The following is a 20,070-nucleotide window of genomic DNA, read 5'->3' on the forward strand; positions in this document are numbered from 1 at the left end:
GGTTTTATTCGGAAAGCCGAGTGAGGGCAGGCGCACATACTTTGCTAGTGTTTGTCCTTTGCTGGCTTTTATTCGGTTTTTGGAGATGGGGCTAAGATCTGGCATCTCTGAGTTGTGGCTTTGTCTCGAGAGAGATAAACAAGGGTAGCGCGTGGTGTTGCGACTCATTTTGATGCACAAGTCGTATTCTAAACAAAGGTCGTATACCAAACAAAATTTTTCGCGTCCAAACAGGACGTATATCAAGTTGGACTTATTCCAAAGCGGATGTATACCGAGGTACTGCTGTATATATAAATGGAAAACAATAAAATATATCTTCATTTTTTGTTGTGACACAATCACTGCCATGAAGTTCTGTACAGATTTAGACTCTTGTACATCATTTGAAAATATATTAAAATGATTAATATTATAAGGTATTATTTAATCTCATTATTTGTTACAACAAGCTTAAATCACATTTATATTAGCACAAAACAGTATTGACTTTGTCAACTTTCTGTTTTTCCCATAACCTTCCACTTAGAAAATTGGGATTTTAACCTTTTCAGAGACCAATTATGGGTCCCAACACAATAAAAACTACCAGTTGTAACATGTAGAGCTATAATGCAAATTATATTTGAATGTTATTTAATTAATATTGTACTTTCTTGTCAGGAGGATATAGTTCATATATTATTTATCCATTAGAATGCAGTTATTTGTTTAAAAATCAAAGCACATTACTATAAATACTGTGGTTTTGGCCTGAAATAATTTTTAAACATTTTTTGATGTCAACTATTTACTTCTCCTCCTTTACTCAGCACACACTATAAGAACATGTTGAAGCAGAAAACAAGGCTACAAAAATACAGGGTACAGGAATCCCTCGATTAGCGCGATTAATTGGTTCTGTGAAATTGCACTAATCGAAGTTAATAATCAATACAAAATAGCCGAATTCGTTCGAAGACCTACAATATATCATTCTTCTTTTTCTTGGTGATTCCCTTCTACTTCTCTCGCTCTCGTGGTAATTCAGAAAATTTTGTTTTTTGGCTGGTGCAGCATAAGCCTCAGGCTTCCTTGCACCATATGGCTAATAATAATAATAATACCAATCAATATTTTTAAAAATACATTTTTTTATGGCAATTTAATGTACAGTAGTATAAAAGCAAAGGATAATTATAAATATTTGCAGTAAGTAATCAAAGGTTTGAAATTAAAAAATTACAATATATAACTCACTTTATTTCTTTGTAAAATATTTCAAAAAGGCTAGTTTGCGCAGCCTTTTCTTTCTTCCTTTCATCATAAATTTGCTTGTATGAATACACATCTTTTTCAGTGTTCCTGCGAATTTTCATACTGCGCTCGATATCTAGGTCTGCATGCATGATTAGTTGTTTCAAATTTTCAGCTGCGCGAAATATTCCTTCAAGTTCTTTTAATGTCAACTTCTTTTCTTGAACATTTTCTTCCTTGCAAATACCTCGTCATATGCTCGTTGTTCATCAATATTAAGGAGGTCAGAATCACTTACTTAATTGTTCTGAATTTGATTCCAGCAATTTGCAAACATCACTGTTGTCGATTTCATCAAAGCCTAGATCTCTTCCAATATTTGCTATTTCATCAATAACAATGTTGACATGAGTGAAACTACAGAAATCATTTGCGCAATATGGCAAAACATGCTTCCAAACTGCTCTCATATTGCTGGATGTTCTTCAGACCATGACTCATGAATATTGTCTTGCTTTCCTGATGTTGTAATTTCTCCAAAATTCAACTAAAGAAACTGCACCGTCTCCAGTTGTTGCTTAAGTTGCTTGTGCAAATGTTCTGCTTAATTAATAGGCCTTAAAAGTAGGCTGTAGAAGACTTGTTCGTATTTGGAGGTAAAAAAATAACCTTCACATTTTCACACAAATCAGAAAGTGCTGGTGGGTGGCCCAGGGAATTTTCTAAAATTAATAAAATTTTGAATGCAAGATTATTTTCTTCACAGTAGGCCTTAACTTTCGGACAAAAATAGCTAGTGAACCACTCTTCAAATAAAGCTTTCATGACCCAAGCTTTTCTATTAGAGCGCCACACAACAGGTAGACTTGCTATATTAAAATAATTTATATTTATATTAAAATATAATTATAGCAAGTCTACCTTTCGGTAAAGGTAGACTTGCTACCTTTACCGAAAGACCTGGGAGTTTTATTTCTATAGATAACCATGGGTTTTAATTTCAAATCTCCTTCTGCATTGCCTCCCAATAAAAGTGTTATTCTATCTTTGGAAATTTTATAGCTTGGTTGAGCCTTTTTTTTTTTTTTTTTTTTTTGGTAGAAAGGGTTTTTTTTTGGCATTCGTTTCGAAAAGGCCTGTTTCATCAACATTAAATATTTGTTGATCTGTGTAGCCGCCGCCATCAACAATTTTCTTTAAAATTTTGGGATGTTTCATGGTTGCATCTTTATCTGCACTTGCCGCTTCTCCAGTCGATGCAACATTATGCAGTCCTGTTCTTTTCTTAAAATGTTCAAACCAGCCTTTACTGGCAGTTAAATTTTCTTCCATTTCCATTTCAGTCACTTTTTCTTTTGAAGAACTTGCTTGAACATTTATTTCAGTTATCACTCTACCCAAGTTTTCTATTGTTGACTTTCCCTTTAACATTGCAAAAAATACTCAAGGCTTTTGTTTTTATAGTCATTGTGCAGATTGGAATTCTTTTTTGATTGCAGTCTTCTATCCAAATGGCTAAAGTTTAAAAGTGTGTGGGGGTATGTAGTATGTTGTACCCATTGTTCATTCGGCCTTTTAGCCGCCGGGCCCCTAGTGAGACCCAACGTTACCAATACCAGCCATGGGGAGGCCGGTCAGGTGTTACCAATATTTGTACTCTGGCGTGTCCTGCCACATACTTTCCTGAGATTTCAGTGGCTGGGACAAAAAAAAAAAATAAATAATTGCAGTTAGAATTAGTGATACTTTAACAAGTTAGTATTAATAGCATGCAACGTGGGGCTGTATGGTAGAAACGCATAGTTAATGTGGTTTTTAAATTTTTAGCTCCATTAGTGACAGAAAAAGTGGTGGGGGGACACGAAAATTACTCGTATTTTCTTGTCTGGTGCTGCCAATTTTAATTTAAAAAATATTTTAAAATTATATTTTAAACCTCCTCATTGAGCTGAAGTTACAGCAAGCATCCAACTTCAGTGTCTGTAGACAGATTCTTTAAAGAGAGAAAAAAAAGTGTCTGTTGCCACCAAAGAAAATTTTCTAAAAGCTGTTGTGTGCTTTAGACACATAGGACAAGGGTGCTAGAACAAGATGTGTTGCTTCACTGCACAGTGAATTCCAGACATGTCAGAAGTCACATGATTACATTATGTTCTAAAATTAAATTTGGACGGTTCCTTTTAGAAATGAAGTGTACACTGAGTGGCCTCTTCACAGAATAATGTTTACTTTAGTAAGAGCATCATGTGGGCAGATATGTAGGACCATATATGTGCAATTCAGCATGGGAATGGCTAAGATTTAAATTACCTTGAATGTGGCATGGTAGTCAATGCTAGACATGCTGGTATGAGTATGTGGTGTGTATAACATCCAGCCAATGATGATCCTGTGCAAAAAACAACTTGTTGATGCAAGGAGCCAATGGAAGCAACAGTGGTAATCAAAGAGGTATTTCAAAATGTACAACTTATCATACATTGTCTTGGATTGGGTATCACAGTTTACAACCAAACAGGGTTTTAATCTTGTCAACAAAAAACAAGAAGGTACAGTTACAGTGGACTCAGGAACACCAATGCTGGACAATAGAGGACTATGAAATGTTTGTTGTTGTTGTGAAAAATCCTGATTCTTCCTAATAGGGGGAGCAAATAACAAAAACAGCACAAGGTCATGGGCCCAACTTACCAACAATGTAGGCTGATGGTGTGGGGAGTGTTTTTGTGGTGTACAATTATTGGGGTTTGTTTGCTGATATCAATAGGGGCATTGATATCAACGAACAAGATTTGAATGCCATAAGTTATCTGTAAATTGTTTCAAATCAGGTGCATTCCTTTCTGGCTGCAGTGTATTCATCTGTGAATGGGTTCTTCCAACAGGAAAATATTCTGTCACAAGAACAGAATTGTACAGAACTGGTTCTAGGAATGTAAAAAGTGAATTCACCCTACTGTAATGGCCTCATGAATCACCAAATCTCAATCTCAATCTAGTTGAGCACTTGTGGGATGACGCAAATGAGCTCTTTGGAGTAGAGATCCACAACCATACAATTTGAAATAACTGTTGGAAGTGAGTGAGTTAACACAGACCAGCATCCCTGCGGCACAGTTTTAACACCTCAATGGGTCTCATGATGAACACATGCTGTTCTAAGCACTAAAGGAAGGGGGAACCTGCTTGCCATTAGGCAAGCGTAGATAATAAATTGGCCACTCAGTGTATATATTAATTACCTGTCACTTTGTGAATAATAATTGTTTTTTAAAGTGTGATGTTCATAACTGTAATATTTACAAATGTACCAAAGACACGACAATTTAAAAACAGAACTTCTCCAATTCCTTGGAGTGGTGGTTTTGACTGTCACTGCTGTCAATACAAGTTGTCTCTGGAACTTGTGAAGTGGACAACATAATTTCAGCATTATGATATTTTCACCATTTATCTTGTCCATGTCACTTATTAAACAGTGCATTGAAACACAGTTATATAGAGGAAGCTGAAGCATTATTTGGGTTTGAAAAACTATGAAATATTTCCTACTTTAAAAAATCAAAGATTCAGCCTTTCTGTGGAAAAATAAAAGAAATATATATATAAGCTATATTTTTTTTTTAAGAAGTGTGATATTTTATAAGTTTAGTTCAAAGAAGTACACCGATGAGCCAAAACATCATGACCACCTACCTAATATGATGTTGGTCTTCCATATGCAGCCAAAACAGCTCGTACCTGGCGAGGCATGGACACTGCAAGATTTCTAAATGTGTCTTGTAGTAGTAGTAGTAGTAGTAGTAGTGGCACTTGATGCAAGAAAGCAGTGTAGGAGCTTATGCAGCATCAGCCAAAAAAAAAAAAAAAAAAAAAATCACACCATACCCTCCAATTGCCTGTCCAGTTCCTCCTTAAATTTATTTAACCTATCAACTTCCACAACGACAGATGGAAGTTTGTTCCAGCAATTAACCACCCGCTGGCTAAAGGCAAATTTCCGCACATCTGTTCTACATCTATCCTTTCTTAATTTGAACTTATGTCCCCGTAGGTTCGTATTCTGAACAAGTGGGAGGATCCCATCAGAATTCAGCGTGCTCAACCCATTCAAGGCCTTATAGACCTCAATCAGATCACCGCGCAGGTGCCTAGTCTCCAGCCACTGCAATTTGCAGAACTTAAGCCTCTCTTGGTAAGAGGATCCCTTCATTCCCCTCACCAATCGTGTTGCTCTTCTCTGTACACGCTCAAGCAAATCTACATCCTTCCTAAAATGAGGCCTCCAGACCTGTACGCAGTACTCAAGGCGTGGCCTGACCATTGCCTTATACAGAGGGACAATCACCTCCTTTTCCCTGCTAGCAAAATTCCTATATATCATTGACAAAACCCCATGACCTGCCCTAGCAGCCTGTCTACATTGCTCAGAAAACTTCATATCTGACTGCACAATTACTCCCAGGTCTTTTTCATTTTCTACCACCTTAAGTGTAGTACCACACAGTTGGTACGTTTCTCTGGGGTTACTTCTACCCATATGCAGTACTTTGCATTTGTCAAGGTTAAACTTCAGTTGCCACTTCTTAGCCCATCTGCCCAAATTATCTAGATCCTGTTGCAGTAGCACACTGCCATTACTGTCATTAACAACCCTGCCAACCTTCGTGTCATCTGCAAACTTCGACATTAAGCTTGATATACCTTCATCAATATCATTGATAAATATACAAAACAACAGTGGCCCCAACACCGAACCCTGTGGGACTCCACTAATAACATTATTCCACGAAGAGCAGCACCCATTGATTACCACCCTCTGTCTTCTCCCACTTAACCATCCTTTTATCCATTGTAGCAACTTACCCTTAATACCATTCTGCTCCAATTTGTACAGTAGCCTTCCATGCGCAACAGTGTCAAAAGCTTTCCTGAAATCCAAGTATATGATATCAAAATTATTTTTTGCATCCAGTTCCTTTGTGACCACATCATAATAACCAATCAGATTTGTCAGACAAGACTTTCCCTTAACAAACCCATGCTGTGTCTGAATTATTGCTGCAGTCTTGTCTAGATGATCCTGCAATGCATCTTTAACCAGTGACTCCATTATTTTACCCGGAACAGAAGTTAAACTAACTGGTCTGTAATTATTCGTGTCACCCTTCGAACCTCCTTTGTGAATTGGGGATACATTTGCACATCTCCAGTCCGTGGGAACCTCCCCTGAATCCAAGGATGCTCTCATAATTATGGCTAAGGGTTTGCTTAGTTGCTTTGCCGCCTCCTTTAATATAACTGGATAGATCCCATCTGCCCCAGGTGCCTTTCTTATGTTTAACTTCAACAATTTCTCCTCCACTTTGCTCTCAGTTATTACAAAATCATTAAGCACACTGCTACAATTTGATAACCTTCTTCCATTTTCAAACTGTAATGATTCCTCACGTGTGAATGTAGATGCAAAATACTCATTCAGTTTGTTTGCTATCTGAGCAGGATCATCAACAGTCGAACCATCGATGTAAAGTGGACCAATCATTTCAGCCCCTTCCTTTTAGAGTTTATATAAGTAAAGAAATCCTTGCTGTTTTTCTTAGCATCTTTTGCCAAAGATTTCTCGTAATCCGCCTTTGCCTGCCGAACCTCCTTTGTGACCTGATTACAGACTAGCTTATATCTGCTACAGGCTTCTGCGTCGCCTGATAATTTATATGCATCCCATGCATTTTTCTTCTCTGTCACGAGTCTCATTAGTTCATTTGATAACCATTTAGGCCTAAACCTTGAACAATATTTCTTCATCTGTATGAAAAGTCTAGTAGCTTCCACGATTAATTCCTTGAATGCTTCCCACTTAGAATTTACTGTTTGTAACATCGTCAGTCGATCCCACTGTACAGAATTTAAAAACTGTCTGAGACCACTGTACTCCCCTTTACGGAAGCAAAAACCCTTTCCTTTACCCCTGACGGTAGTTACCTCTTTGAGTAAATCCCACTTCAGCACACTGTGATCACTGCCACCTAGTGGTTCCTTTATCTGCAAATTCTTAATACACGAATGATCACTGCTGATAACCAGATCAAGAGTATTACTTTCTCTGGTTGCCTCTCGAACATGCTGCTGCAGAAAACAATCATCCAATAAATCCACAAAAGTCTGACTAGTGTGTGAGTGACCAACCCACAAGTTCCAGTCAGTATCCTGGAAGTTAAAATCCCCCATTATAAGACATTCTGATTTACTGGCCCACTCTATTTCTCCGTACAATTGTTCATTGTACTCATTCGAGTCATTAGGCCTATAACACACTCCTACTCCTACTTGTGGTATCTGGTACCAACACGTAACCAGCAGATCCTTTAACTCCTGTTGTAAGTTAGTTTGGTATTTTACTCAATGTGTTTTTTTTTTATTATTATTATTTCAAATGATGCATTTTAATATTTACAGGCACATATACAAAACCGTAGGGTGGGTCCTACAATATAAAAATATTACATTCCATGCTTTAAAAGTTCAGCATTCACTCCCTCCATTAAATATTTGGACTTGCCCTGCAGTAAGCCAGGTGGGCAGGAGCAGCAGTGCATAGCACACGCTTCTTGATTAGGCTGGGGTTCAAGCCCGTGACCACCAAATACTGGGGATGCGGAAAGGTCGGGGAATGTACACCGCATATCCCCGGAGCAATATGGCCTTAGTTGCTAATGCTCCTAAAAACCAAACAACAACAACAACCCTGCACCCTGCAGTGAAGCATGATGCAAAGTTTAAGCCATTCCCTGCCATGCATGATGGCAGGGAATGGCTTAAACTTACACTTAAACAGACACAGTAGTTTAAATGTCTTCTAACATTTGATTGTTCAGCAGGCTGACAGGACAGGCTGCAAATAACAACTAGTTTTATTAGCAGTGTTAACATTCTGTATCATGATGATGCTGATCATGTTTTCCCTTCAAGTACAAATTCACAAGGAATCTGTACTTAAAGGGAAAAGAGTCAATGCTACATTCTACATACAGGTGTTTCAAAGACTGGAGTACATGTCCTGGTGAGGCTGCAGTTTTGAGAGAAATACAGCAGGTTCTTGTTGCATGACAATGCCCCCACCCGTTCTACACTTGTTGAGAAGATATTTCTGATTATGGAATTGCACAGGTCAGTCATCCACCCTACTCTCCCAATTTAGCACAGTGGACTTCTTCCACTTTCTCAAGATGAAAATTGCCCTCAACGGAAAAAGATTTCGGGATGTTAAGGACATAAAGAAAAACATAACTGCCAAGCTGATCATTAATCTTTTTGGAATGCCTTCACTAACTCTTTTTCTTGTTCAAAGACATCCACCATCTTGTGAGTGCATAACTCAGTGACTTGCCAGCATTTGAAGCCATCTCTGCCATGTTTGTAGTCCCTGGTGTGAAGACTCAGGTTGTGACTGTTTATTTACTTCCAGATCATAACCCCGACGCAAGGAATGAACTTACTAACTTTCAGGTGTAGTAAGTGCGGTCAATCAGATGGTGATTACTTTCAATAACAAAACTATAATTGATCTCCTTCACTTTGTTTTCTTTTTATTGCACCAGTCTTTATTGCCAACATCGTATGTACTATGCACATAAATCTTTGTGTAAATAAATTTCAAATATCTAAAATTTTACTTCTCTTATTCACACATATATTTTACTTAGATTGTTATTATTGAAAAACAATCACTGACCTAAATTTTACAATATAATGTTTTTTTCCTGATAAACAGAAAGAAAAAATGCAATTGTAGAAATAATACATATAAAGTGTCTTGTTAGTCTATATTATTAAATGTTTTGTGCTGTTTATTTTGTCATATGGCCAATAAAAGATAGAATTCTAGACTTGAGATCGATTATATGTTAATAGTGACACTTCTGGACAGTTTTAGGCTATGTAATAGTGCCCATGCTCATTTCTGGCAAAAACAACCCCATACAACAACCATTTTTTTAATGAATTATTAAAATGGTTGTGAACCATTTTAAAAACAAACAACTAGGGGTTCTGCTCGCTTTGCTTCCCAACCCCCGTGCTTGCTTTTCTGCATAATTCATACCTCTATATATTACGTAGAAAAGCATGCACAGGAGTTGGCGAGTAAGTCAAATCTTTTCTACTTAAGACACACCTGTCGAAACACACTGATCGATATCTAATCTAATATATAAAAGAAATTAGAAAGTGTAAGAAAAAACTATGAAAAGTAAAATTGTATGAATGTCAAGTGAATGAAAGTTATTAATTGCATGTTCTATCTTAGCTTCTTCACTGAACAGACTGATGCTATGCAGGCCCTCATGGTTATCCCAGCTGACACCATGCTGTAGCTTTTCCTAGCTGGTATGGTGTGGGATGCTGTTTGGATGGTGGTTGAGTGTCCTTCCCCTACCCCCCTTTTGCATGGTGATTCACCCCACCAACCACTTTCAACTCTCACCCTCTGGACCAGGGTGGGCTTCCTGTACCAGGAAACTGTCCCTTACTGTCTCCCCTTTCAAATCAGGTGAGTGCCTCAACCACTGCCCCCCCTCTGTTCTCTGCCCCTTTTATCCCATCCTCTTCCTATCTCCCCATTATCTCCTTTCCAATAAATTTTTTCTTTTTTTTGGGGGGGCACTCCTTGGATGCCTAGGCTACACCAGGGTTCATCCCGCCAGAGCTTTCTTCTCTCCTAATGTGTTCTGGCCTGCCTCCCTGGGGTGGTGATGGAAGCTGTGAGTATTAGTGGCCAGAGGAACAACACAACCCACACTAATACTTCACAAAACACACACCCTGGCCTTATGCAGAGTACTGTATTCTACACAGAATAAAAACGCAGAGTTGGGGAGACTCCCGGTGCCGCCAGACAAAAAACAGCATGTCAGTATGATCGATATCTAATCAAGAAATAATCTGTTTAATTATTTACCTGCATTTACATAGGTCACTTAGGAATAGGCCTTTTGCTTTGGGTTTCATAATGCATGAGGAATATTGTTACATTCCAAAGAGCAGGACTAAAATATTTAACTGAAATATTTACAAACTATACAAATGTTTTAAATATTTACAAAATACTAAATTACTGTATTTACAAATATACAATATTCATTAATATATAAAAATGTTACAATGGAACATCAAATATTAGACAGTGAAGCAAGAGGTTGGTGAATGTTATGGATTGGCAATAATTAATCAGATGTGTAGTGACGTAATTGCCTTGCTCTCTTCTCCCATTGGCTCGAATAAATATTCTAGTCTAGGAGGAAAACTTTCTTAATGTATAGAGAGATGTACATATTGCTGATCAGGAATAAAAAAAAAAAGGTAATGAGAAATATTTGCACATGATCATGTTATTAATGTCTAAAAGGCTAGAGTGGAAATACATATTACAAATTAGGTTAGATTTGGCTGAGTTACCAAAAATATTATATTGATTGTATCATTCTGAATTTTTTTTTTTTTTTTAATGAAACCCTAAGCACGAGGTGGTAGAACCTAAAGTACTTAGTACCTTGAAGTTGAGAAGATGAAATAACAAGTTACTTGTTGATTATTAGGCTTGAATTTCTGTAGATTGTAATTTTTAGGAAATACATAGCAAAAGAGATTGTTCCAGAAAACAGAAGCTGAAAAGTTAATTTTGTGGGTTTCAAGTTGGACAGTAAAAGGATGCTGACTGGTTCAGCATGTGTTTGAACTGGTTTGGAAGAAAGAGAGACCGGGAATTACTGAAGCCAATTCAGAAGAACAGTGCCCATGGAAGTATCTATAGAAAAGACATGCGGCAGAAACAAAATGTCTATGACACAGAGAGTGAAGAGACTTTTTTAGAGATGTATCATTAATTAACCTAAATGCCCTGCTTTGAATGGAGTCTAGAAGCCTGAGAGGTTTTGGGGGCACCACCCAGTTTTTTAGATACAGAGAAAGCAATATTTGTGATGCACTTATGCCAAGAGAGAGAGAGAGATTAGAAGTCAAGGTAATCCATAATAAAGATGTGTGTGATTTTGTCTTGTCCTTTTTGTGGGATATAAGAAGACTGACTTTTAGAAGGATTGGAATCAACTAAGTTACGTTTTCTCCACTGGAGAATTAGATGGAGATCAGCATTTAAAGAATTGGTAGCGGCTATTCAAGAAGTTGAAGTTGTGCAGGGGAAGGTGAAATGCAATGTGTTATAATCAGCAAAACTATGGATAGGATTTTCAGTTGATGGAAGAAAGTTATTAATGTGCAAGAGGAAAAGAATGGGAGAAAGAACTAAACCTTCGGGAACACCAGCATTAGTGGAGACGTTAGAAGATACAGAGCCATCTACCATCAGAGAGAGAGAGAAGTGGATACCCAATACAAAAAACAGTCGGTAAACCATAAGATGAAAGCTTATTTAGGAGACCTCTATGCCAAACACAATCTAAAGCCTCTGAAATGTCAAGAATGACTGCTTGACAAACTTATCCACTGAATTTGTCCATAAATGGATAAAATAAGCCAGTATATAACAAATGGATTGACAGTGACAGAAACCATACTGGCAATAATTGATCAAATGTGGAAAGTTTCTAGATAGTTTAGGAGCTGGCAGTTAATGGATTTCTCCATTACTTTAGAAAGGGTAGAATAAATTCAATGGGATGATAATTGGATGGGAGGGATTTATCACCCTTTTTGGTTAGATATGAGCAAATTTCTTAGCAAAAGGGAAAACACCTGTGGAATAAGAAATGTAAAAGGGGTGAAACCGAAAGGGAGTGAACTCAGGAGCACAGGTTTTGAGAACAAGTGGAGAAATGCCATCAGACCTGTGCTTTCTTAGCATCAAGACTGTTCAAAATTCTTCTGATATCCTTTAGATGGAAGACCATAGGAGGCATTGAATGGAGTGTACTGGGAATGGTAGGAGGTGGTTTACCAAGATCATTAAGTTAAAAGAAAAGTAGGATGCTAGCAGGTCTGCTTTATCCTTAGCTGAGGTGGGAATAGAGATGGGCAAAAAGTGGGGCCTCCCTCCAGGCACTATTTAGCAGAGTAGAGGCAATGAGATAGCTGGTTCTGAACCAGCTAGTGTATAAGCTTTTTAATTGGTAACACAGCTAGGGCACCTCCGTAGCCAGGTGGGAAGGAGCAGCAGTGCATAGCACACGCTTCTTGATTAGACCGGGGTTCTAGCCCGTCACCACCAAATATGGAGGATGCGGAAAGGTCAGGGAATGACCACTGCATATCCCCGGAGCAGTATGGCCTTAGTTGCTAATGCTCTTAAAAACCAAATAACAAACAAACAACACAGCTAGTGTTACCAATTAGCTTTGGCAAAAGACCAGAATGTTTGACCACCATTTGGACAAGAAGCAAGTTTTTTACTTTTAGTTTGGACTGATGAATTTGTTTGTGTGGTTAGGATTGTCTGGTATTCTGGTACTCTACAATTGTTGCGAGCTTTGGTGCAGGAATAAAACTAACCTGGAGATTTGGATGCAAGCCAATTGCAATATGCAACGTTCTTATCTTGAACAATCTTAGCACATTTATTGGAAAACAAAAGTTTAAATAAAGGACAAGATTTTAAGGTTGAGTGTGGAATAAAGGATTTCATCCCTACAAAAACAATTTCATTGACACAATCTTAGCAAATGCTGGCATCAGACAATTTGAAACAGTATTCTGACCAAGGGAAAGAAATCTCACAGATCATCCATTTTGCAGTCTTGTAATGCCATACAACACAAGGTTGAGAATGGCCGTGAAAGAAGGCTCCAACAGAGAATAGAACATCAAGTTATGATTTGAGGTGGCTGGAGGACCATTCACCTCGACTGTGTACTTGGAAGGTTGTTAGGAGAAAAAGATCAAAGAGTGTTGTTTGTGTGGTTAGGATTGTCTGGTATTCTGGTAGGTAAATCAACTATGTGTTAGGTCATTAGCAATTACAAAAGTCTCAGCATCTTGAGCAGGTGGGTCCATATGACTAGAATTTTAATGTTCACAAATGAAACCAGCTTCAGTTGTGAACATTAAAATCACCAAGGAAAATTAATTCAATGTTAGGAAAGCTGGACTGGAGGAAGTCAAAGAGTTCCAAGTGATTAGTGGAGTTGGAAGAACGATAGAGGCAACAGATCAATTTAAAAGTCTCCGACAGTGAGAATGTCAGACTGGACATATGTGCAAGTACCACCTTTGAAGCAGGTGGGCAGGAGCAGCAGTGCATAGCACACGCTTCTTGATTAGACCGGGGTTCGAGCCCGTGACCACCAAATACGGAGGATGCGGAAAGGTCAGGGAATGACGACCGCATATTCCCGGAGCAACATGACCTTAGTTGCTAATGCTCCTAAAAACCAAATAACAAACCACCTTTGAAGCAAAAAGAATTGTACAGCTGAATAATGAGAGAAACTGGGATGAGCAATGGTTGAATCAACTGATAATTGGGATTCTGTCAGAAAATGTACATGGGAATTAGCAGACTGTAAGTTGGATATGGCCATCACTAATATTGGAAATGAGACCGTGTATATTTGTGAAATGGTTGAGGGAGTGTTTCAGAGGTTTAGATCTTTTTGCAGATAACTGTTCATCTATTAGTCTGACTAGTCATAATGTATTCAGTAGTAAGAAAAGGTGGGGAAGACACATATGAAGTAATGAACTTTTTGGATATGGTGTACATAAATAAGAATAATATGGTCTCGATATTGCCCCCCCAACACACACACACACACACTACTCAGACTCCCTCCAGTCACTGTTACGAGCTGTTTTGGCTGCATGTGGAGGTCCAACATCATATTAGGAAGGTGTCATAATGTTTTGGCTCATCGGTGTATATCGGTCAGTGGCACTATATGAAGGAGAGACATGGTGCTGGCACAGGATGGAAAAAAATTAAATGGACTGAAAAGGTGTCAAATGTGGAAGTATTAAGACATGTCCGAACAAAGGAAAATTCTAGGTAGAATAAGATCAAATGGGTGGTTTGCTTCTGGATGCAATGGAGAGGAAAATGTCTTAGGGGTAGACCAAAAAAGACCTTCATCGGGATGTTGCTGGATGAAGCAGGACTTCGAAATTTTGAGGAGATCTGAGTACAGGACAATGCAGGGAAAATGTCACGAGTTGGGATTAAAATTTTGAAAGTGTCTGCAATCCTTCCAAGACACAATAGGAGGGACCACATGTTGAAAACCTCATCAGTCAATTCAGCCCTGGAGAGAATTTTTCTCAGTGTGATTTGTGCTTGTTAACAGAAGAGACTATTTTTGCAGGGATGGGATACACTTAATATTTAGAATATTAAGAATAATAGTAAGAATATTAAATGATGCTACTAAGGCAGTGTTAGGTGGCTTGGAAAACAATACTAAGTGGTAGAACTCGTGTTTAGTCTCCAGAGAAAAGCTCTGGCAACCCTTCCATATCTTTCATCATGCAGCATGATTGTTTTTTAAAGTTATGTTGGACATCATGGCAAGATTTTATTTACATTTCAAGGGTACAGCTCTAAAACTGTGTTTGTAAGCCAACCACTAGGTAGTCCACCAAACCGAAATCACTAGGAGGTGTCTGGATTAGCTAGCGTATAATCTTTCTGCCTCTGCTTTACCAGATAGTGACTGGAGAGAGTCCGAGTAGTGTGTATGTGGGAAGGGGTTACTGTCAAGGCTATGTTATGTCAAGCAGTTGGGTATATCTTGCCATGTGTAAACCATATCCAAAAAGGTCATTACTTCATACATGTCTTCCCCATCTTTTCTTACTACTAAATACATTATGAATAGTCAAACTAACAAAGTCTTATCTGCGTAAAGATCTAAACCTCCCAAACACTTGCTCATTCATTTCACAGATATACGTGGTCTTGGTTCTAATTTCAATGATGGCCATTTCCACTTACAGTCTGCCACAAAACCCCCGTGTACTTTTTCTGACAGAATCCCAGTTATCGGTTGATTCAACCACTACTCATCTCAGTTGTCCAAATTATTCACTGTGTGATTCCTTTTGTTTCAAAGGTGGTATATATTCATATCTCCACTCTGGCATTCCCTGTCGGAGACTTAGTCATTTGGAATCTCCTCTTTTCAATCTTCTCTGGCTTAAAATCTCTCGACTTCATTCAGTCAAATTCATCTGTTGGCTATATCATTCTTCCAACTCCACTAATCACTCCTCTTTGAAACTTGACTTTCTCCAATCCAGCTTTCGTAACATTGAAGTAATCTTCCTTGGTGATTTTAATTTTAACAATTCCTGCTGTGGCGTCCATTTTCTAGTCACAAAGACCCAGCTGGTCAAGCTGCTGAAGCTTTTACAATTATTAATGGCTTCACACAGATTGTTCATTTACCTACCAGAATACCAGATAATCCTAACCACATAGCCAACACACTTGATCTTTTTCTCATAAACAACCTTTCCAAGTACACTGGTGTGCAAAACGTAAGGACCAGCACTATTTCTAAAGGTTACAATCACAAAATTTTTACTTAAAGTACTTGGATTTCTTTTTCTTTACTGATGAGAGTAGATTCTCAGCAGCGATTCTGGACGTCAGTTAATCAGGCGAGAGGTTGGCACACAGTATCACCCCGCAAACATCACTGAAAGGGATCAATGTGACGGTCGAGGTGTTCTCATCTCGGGAGGCATTATCTTGGATGGACGTACACAACTCCAGATACTGGAAGTTGGTACTGTAACTGGTGCACACTACTGTACTGAGGTAATCCTTCCCCGTGTGCGTCTGTTCCGAGGTGCCATTGGCTCCGAGTTCGTGTTATGGATGATAACGCCATACCCCATCGCTGCAGCTGTGATATGCTTTTGGAAGGTGAGGGACATTGTTCGTATGGATTGGCCTGCCGTTCCCATCGAACACATATGGGACGCTCTGGGAAGCTGCCTAGCGGCACGTCCACATCCACCAGAAAATGTTCACCAGCTGAAGATGGCGCTGACAGAGGAATGGATGATGTTACCACAAGAACTTATCAATAACATTGTTTTAAGTATGGACAAGTGGTGCAAAGCCTGCATCGACATTAGGGGTGGCCATATCTCCTACTGAGGACCACCTCTTCCCTTTATTCCATCTTTGGCAGTGATGCATCTGTTGCGTGCATTTTAGTTTATGCAAAAATGCATCAGTGATGCATTTTTGAATAAAGATCCTCTGTACCGTTTTGTTTCCATTGTTGTGTCGGTGTTTTTTCCTTCATCATTTCTGTACCTCACGAGATTCCTTTGGTATGCTTTTCCCATATCCAAGCCACTCCTATGAGAAGCTACAGGTGAAAACCTGACTGGTCCTTAAATTTTGCACACTAGTGTAGAACATCGAATCACAACTTGATGGTCTCTTCGCCAATCTCTTGTGACCATTCTCAACTTTGTGTTCTTTGGCATTACAAGAATGCAAAATAGGATTGTGAAATTTCTCTTCTTTTCCTTGGTCAGATTACTGTTTCAAATCTTCTGATGCGAATATTTGCTCAGATAGTGTCAGTAATATTATTCTTGTGGGGATGAAATCCTTTATTCCACACTCCATCTTAAAATCTCCTTTATCTAAACCTTAGTTTTCCAATAAATAAGGCTGTTCAGTATAAGAATGTTGCATATCGCAATTGGTTTGTATCCAAATCTGCAGATTCATTTTCTGAATAGATCAAACCTTGCAATAATTGTAAAGCAGTTATTGAACAGGCTAAGAGTAGAAAACTTGTTTCTTGTCTAAATGGAAGTCAAGCATTCTAGTCACTGGTCGGAACTTTTGCCCATCTCTATTCCCACCTCTGTCAAAACCAGATGGTACTACTGGTACTTGGATTTTCAGCCAAGGATAAAGCTGATCCGCTAGCATCCCATTTTTCTTCCAACTCATGTATTAATGATCTTGGTAAAACACCTCCCACCATTCCCAACACGCTCCATTCAATGCCTCCTGTGGTCTTCCGTCAAAAGGATGTCAGAAGGATTTTGACGAATCTTGATGCTAAGAAGGCTCCAGGTCCTGATGGTATTTCTCCACTTGTTCTTTGTTGCCTTTCTTATTCCAAGGTGTTTTCCCTTCTGCTTGAAAATTTGTTCATGTCCAGCCAGTTTCTAAAAAGAGTGACAAACCCTCCCATCTAATTATTGTCCCATTGCATTTACTTTACTCCTTTCTAAAGTAATGGAGAAATCAATTGACTGCTTACTCTTAAACTTAATCTAGAAACCTTCCATCTGATCAACAATCACCAGCATGGATTCTGTCACTTCCAACCATTACCCACTGGTGATTTGCTGGTTTATGTTACCCATCTGTGCACAAATTCAATGGAAAAGTTTGATGAAACTCAAGCAGTTGCTCTTAACATTTCGGGCCGACCGGGCTAGCCGGGTGGGTAAAGTGCCTGCCTGGCAACCCCAAGGTCGCAGGTTCGAATCCCGCCTCGGGCTTGGATCCAAGTACTGCAAAAACCTTGGGAGGTGCATTATGGCCACAGAAGCTGATGCGGCAACAACTACCAAAAAAAAAAAAAAAAATCTTAACATTTCGAAGGCTATTGATCATGTTTAGCATAAACGACTTCTAAATAAGCTTCCATCTTCGGGTTTGCCGACTTTTTTTTGTAATTGGGTATCCAGTTGTTTCTCTGACTGCTCACTGCAGGTGATGATAGGTGGATCTCTGTCTTCTAACTTCTCCACTAATGCTGATGTTCCCCAAGGTTCAGTTCATTCTCCTACTCCTTACCTCTCATATATTAATGATCTTCCATTGACCAGAAATCATATCCCTAGGTTTGTTATATGATCGCACATTGCATTCCACCTTTCAATTTGAGAAACCTTGCCCTCCACAAACAGCTTAAAATTCTCAAATATAACTTAGATAACTTAGTTGATAACTAAGTTATCTTAGGCCAAAGATAACTTAGTTGATTTCAATCCTTCTAAAATTCACTCCTGACTTATATCTCGCTAAAAGGATTCTTCTTTGATAACACTCTGATTTTTAGGCAAGGTCATATATATCTATTGGGATTACCTTGACTTCTAATTTCTCTTGGCACAAGCATATTACAAATACAGTCGATTCGGGTTATTTGGGACACATTGGGACTAGTGCATTTTGGCCCGATTAAGCAGCTGCCCCAATTATCCGAAGTTTCACGTAAAACAAGGTTAAAAAAACAACGGACCCTCGCTTTACAATTAGTTCACTGTACAATCAAATCACGTTACGATAGACTCGCCATAGTAAAGTACCGTTCATTATACGATGTGTAGTAAGCGCCGGTGATTGTGATCACGTTTGTGAATTGAATTTTAATTCTATTAAACAGCGATTCTAATTAGCGAAAATAGGATATTATCCAGAGGCTATAAAAGTAAAGAAATATTAAGCACAAATTTAGCCTTTATTACCTTACCAATTAAAAAATTAAATGATAGGTGATAATCGGAATAATTAATACATACTGTAATATGTACATACTAACTAGTTGACATTTCTGTTCACTGACATTTGTGGGCGAGGGTTAAAATTTAAAACAGTAAAAAGATAAGCAATCAATAACAAAGAACACAGCACACGCAAATTTCAAGTAACACGATATGCGCAACTGAGAACAGAGTAGAAGTGTTTAACTGTGGTTATTATAGTGAAAACACGTTTCACTATAATAACCACAGAATTCCAACTTTCGGTATTATTGCAAATTTAATAAGATCGAGTTTACTATCTGTTTATGATAGATTGCACTAACAGAAAAGCCCAATAAACAGGTGACTGCTAATTGTTTTATGGTTGTGACCTCCAGAAATCCAACCGAACCATGTGATACGGTCGGAGACAATCGTAGGGTAATCTCCAGTGCTGCAATCTCCTGCCCTGATTAAACAGCACGTTGTCCCAATTAAGCAAAGTAAACCCTGGCTATTTTCTCGATTGGGTTCTGTTTTTTAAGATTTGCCCCAAATAAATGGCTGCCCTGATTAACCGGTGGCCCAAATAACCGGAATCCACTGTATTACTTCCTCTGAATCTAAATAACTGGATTTTCTCTTTTGCTCTTGGCACTACTTTTCTTCCAAAAGTTGTTCACGAATCTGCCCTACCGTGGAATATTGTTGGGATGTTGTCCCCCAAAACCTCTCTCTCTCAGGCACCTAGATTCCATTGAAAAGAGGGCAGTTAGGCATCTCTAAAAGAGTCTCCCAATCTCTGTCTCATAGATGTTCTGTTTCTGTGATACAGTTTTTCTGAATTGGCTTATATAATTCCCGCTCTCTCTTCCAATCACATGCCACAACCAATCAACATCCTTTTACTGTCTAACTTCAAATTCACAGAACTAACTTTTATTCATTCAACTTCCATTTTCTGAAAATTACAATTTACAGAAATTCAAGTCTAATGGCAACAAGCATCTTCTTTCATCTTCTCAACATTCAGCAATCCATGGTACTAAGTACTCTAGGTTCTAATACCTCTTGTGTTTGGGGTTCTCATTTAAAAAAAAAATAAAGGGAATAATTATACTGCAGTTACAGAACGGAATTGTTGAGGGGCAGTTGTCTAACCAATCTTATTGGATACTATGAGGCAGTGACCCAGGAACAGGATGCAAAAAATAATTTTGATATCATATCCACTGGTGTTCAAAGAAAGTGCATCAACCCTTAAAATTGTAATTGTCATCCAAATAACGTAAGTATATGGCAATATTTCTTACAGATTGCATCAGATAAGATTGACACGCATATGTGATGATGTAATGTTGCAGCAGCTGTTACTTT

This window comes from Mastigoproctus giganteus, chromosome 7 (genome assembly GCF_048544385.1).
Source record: "Mastigoproctus giganteus isolate SK-2022 chromosome 7, ASM4854438v1, whole genome shotgun sequence".
Classification (NCBI taxonomy): Eukaryota; Metazoa; Arthropoda; class Arachnida; order Uropygi; family Thelyphonidae; genus Mastigoproctus; species Mastigoproctus giganteus.